General features: G+C 39.4%; 1 pseudogene; it reads left to right on the top strand.

The window, feature by feature from the left end:
• The first annotated feature begins 1,050 nt into the window (after nucleotides 1–1,050).
• Nucleotides 1,051–1,163, top strand: LOC117722811 (U6 spliceosomal RNA; annotated as a pseudogene).
• Nucleotides 1,164–4,168: the final 3,005 nt, after the last annotated feature.

Here is a 4,168-nt window from a genome sequence, read left to right as displayed (position 1 = left end):
ACGACACTGGGTGGGTAGAGCTTACATACATGACACTATCTATTACTCCAAAGTAATAATTTGTTAGTGATTATTATCGAAAAACATTTTCAAACATTCCTTACCTCCTTTGTTTTTTTTTTGTTGTTGTTGTTGTTGTTGTTTTGTTTTTTTAGTCTCTTTGGAATCGAGTACATCTCCATTTCTTTTCACTCAATATGCAGAGACAGTGGCTCAGAGATATAAAATAATTTCAGAATATTCGTTTTAAACAGCAGCAGCTACACAGCAAGGACACAACTGTTAGCTTCGCAGCTTGATGCTAAATTCAAAAATAATTTTTGATTAATTACTTTTGTCTTTTCAAGTCTGCAACAGTGATGGCTGGGTCATGTTTCTTGGGTTGGAATCTTATCCAGGCAGTCTTCTTGGGCCGATGCCTGGATCAACAAGCAAACCTCATATTATAATTTACACATCACAATAGGTGTGTCACGCACATTGTCTTGATTGCTCCTTGTGTTGCTGGTCAGCTTTGTCAGGTTTATACACCTAGAGCCAACTGGGAAGAGGAAACCTTAATTTAGGAATGGCCTCCATCAGATTGGCCTATGGACATGTCTACAGGGTATTTTGTTGAATAATGACTGATGTGGAAGGGATGGGCCCACAGTGAACATTGCCACATTGGACAGGTGGCCTTGGGTTATATGAGAAGTCAGGCTACTATGGAGAGCAAGTCAGTAAGCAGTTTTTCTCCATGGTCTCACCTTCACTTCCGGTTCCTGCTTTAGCTTCCCTTGATGATGGACCACGACTTATAAACCAAATAAAGCCTCTTCTGGGCCAAGCTGCTGATAAGTCTTTATATTAAATTCTTTCTGGAAAAACAACTAGTGTGGTTCCTGTCCCCTAAATGACTAGTCAAGGCCAGAAATGAGGACAAATGTTCCACATAAAAATTTTAGTGATAGAAGCTGTCTATAGCCACTTACAGAATCCCTGAACCCAAGGTTAAGAATCTCCAGATCTGGTAGAGGACATTTGTTTCAATTATTCTTAGAAAATAACATGTACTCACTTTGGCCACATATATACTTTTAAAAAATGGAACTATACAAAGAAAATCTGCATGGCCCCTGCACAAGCACGACATGCAAATTTGACAAAATAGTTTGAAAGTACCTTGGGTTCCAGGCCATTACTCTCTACACCTCAGCTGCAAGCTGTTTCCTGAAGGGTGGCCTTGGCATTTCAAGTAAGATATCAAATTAAAAGACTCTATTTCACCAGCAAAAGATGGTTAATAAATCATGATCCTGAAGGAAAATGTTATGGTCAAGGGGAATTTGGTTTTGATCACAGTCTATCTCCTATGTAGTTTTAGAAAACTGATTTTATTTTAAAGTCTATTCTTGTAATGTTTTTGACCTGTATTTTGGCAGGACACGATGAACTAAGCTCCCCGGGATTTAAGTAGACTCGGAGTAAAACAGATTAAAATTTATAAAATTGTGGATGTCTTTCATGTAAGGAAGTGTCCTCTTTAGCCTAAAAGAATCCCTGAGTTTGAGACAGATGATACCCCGGGACACAGAAAGTTCATTGTGAGCAGCTGCTAGCCTCACTTCATCTCATGCTTCAGTAATATCTATTCTGCATACATCTCACAATGTAAAGTATTAGCCTGGTAAAATATGCTAATATGTTATAAATAAATACCTATTCAGTAGCGTGTTATTAAAACATTTTAATTAGTATGGGTCTACTGTCACTGAGCATTAGCGACTCCTGCTCTGATGATAAGAATCCATGTTTCCCAGAGTGAGAGTAACCAAGCTTTACTTGTAGGTCACACGTGGTCCCTGGGTTGGTCCTCCAAGCTAAGAGTAGAAAGAAAGAAGAAAAGGAAGATGTGACAGACTGTGAGTAGCCGCCACAAACAGATGTTTGCCCTCTGCTTCATGCAGAAGGTGGAGACTTCAGGATGTTCTCACTCCTGACATCTCCAATGTCTTTGAAAAGGCAAAGGAGCCAGCATTCTGTCTCATAACTAAATTAATTCAAACAGGAGGAAATGAGTAAAAATTCATAGGCTGGTGCTTGTGGTCAAAGCAGCCGTTTGAGTAAGAATGAAAATCCTCTAAGAAGCAGCAGTAAAGGACTGGCAATTCCTTTAATCATGATGTTCACAATGACATGACTTCACTCTCTGAAATAGCTTACGTCAATATTTATGACTATAAGAAGCTTTGACTTACATTTGATGTGTGATTGCAAATCACTAAAATTGGAATAATATACTTTCTTTTTTTTTTCTTATTAAGGAGGGTTTTCTTTTAACATTCTTTTTCATCACTTGTACCAGAGAAAATGGCTGAAACAATTATCTTTGAACTTAAAGCTTACCTCACAATCACCAATCTGCACAGACTCGTGGGATGCCCAGATGACCAACCCCTGATAAGATAAAGATGAAGGCGGAAGCTGAAGCTAAGCTACAGAGAGACGGCTGGAGATGCGTACAGCATCTGTTAGTGCAGAAGCAGAACCCACAGTAAGGTAATCAGGTTGCGAGTGTTCAGGGTAACAAACCTTCCAGTAGGCTTATTAACCACAAGATGTTAATTCTCTTACATTTTAAAGTTCACCAAATGAGCTATTCAGTGTCTGGGGATATATCTGTCCTTTGACCACTAGATCAAGAAGAATTAACCTTTTCAAATTGGCATATGAATGCCTATTAAAAAGCATACAGTGAATAAAGTCTGGGGATGCCAGAAAAGTCATGTTTTACTGCTCACTGAAGGCCTATATCAAAGCCTGAACAGCTTGAGTAGTGTGAGGGCACCTGTGGAAAACACCACCAGTCAATTGGCTAGTATCATCTTGTAATTTTTAACAGAATTGTGACTTTCACAGCTGTACGTGTAACTAAAAACTTACAGTCTCTCAGGTCAGGGTAGCCATGTCCCCCAGACTGGAAGTTCTATATATAGATCAAATCCCTCAGAAGCAGGTTCCTTCTGGGATAATAGAATAGAGCTGTGAGTAGCAGGCTTGGGGTTCCTGCCTTCCTCCTTTTCAGGATGGAAATTTGGGCCTAGAGGAACCCTGCCCATTTGTTACCATAGCAACAAGAGCCAATGTGAAGGAAGCAGCAACAGCCTGTTCCTGGCAGAGTCTGCAGGAACTAAACCAGTTCTTGACATTTTTCTTGCCTTTTTGTTGTATGGAAAGAGAAAGCCCTCAATCTTATTATATAATTTTTCCATACTCTGTATTTTAATTATTCTGCTTCCCCTCCTCCAGCTTCTCCCAGATCCTCACCAGCCCGCTACCTACTCAACTTCATATTTCTTCTCTTCAGAAACAAAAACAGAACATAAAAATCAAAAATGATGAAAGAAAGAAAGAAAGAAAGAAAGAAAGAAAGAAAGAAAGAAAGAAAGAAGCAAAGAAACAAAGAATCAAAGAAACAAAGAAGAAACAGTAAGTCAAATAATAAGAATAAAAAGAGAAGAATAGTGTCCGTTTAGGATTGGAGACCCACTTCTTTCTATGGGCCTGTCCTGAAGTGAGGCTGATACACCCAGTGACACATATTACATGTGGAAAAACTGACTTTCCCTTTCCCAGCAGGCATCAATTGCCGGTAGCTTCTTGGTTACAGGTGGGATGTCACGCCCTCTTCTCCTCAGTGCTGAGACTTGGTCTGGTTTAGACCCGTGCAGTCTTAAGCATGCTGCTACAGTCTCTGTGAGCTCATGTGTGCATCAATTCTATTATTTCTGGAAGATGCTATTTCCTTGGAGTCATCCTCCAGCCCTGGCTTTAGCAGCCTCTCAACTTCTTCTGCATAGATCCCTGATTCTTTAGGGAAGGCATTTGGTTAAAAACAACAACATCTTATCTAGAACCGAGCAGATTAATTTTTAATCTGCTGCTGAACTTCTTAACTAGTTTCAATGGTCCTGATTTTTTTTCACAGGGATAAGTATATTTTTTATGGGGTAAGTATAGCTCTGCCTGCTTCAAATGCACTCTCTAATTTAATTTTTTCAATATTTCCACCCAGAGGAATGTGGCAATTGATAACTCAAGCAAGAATATCCAATCAGTATACAGTACAGCTCAAACCCAGATTCAAATTTCATGGTCTCTCTCTGTTCCCCCACAACACTGAGTC

Source organism: Arvicanthis niloticus, chromosome 17, assembly GCF_011762505.2.
Source record: "Arvicanthis niloticus isolate mArvNil1 chromosome 17, mArvNil1.pat.X, whole genome shotgun sequence".
NCBI classification, from domain to species: domain Eukaryota; kingdom Metazoa; phylum Chordata; class Mammalia; order Rodentia; family Muridae; genus Arvicanthis; species Arvicanthis niloticus.
This window is presented reverse-complemented; position numbering and strand designations above follow the sequence as displayed.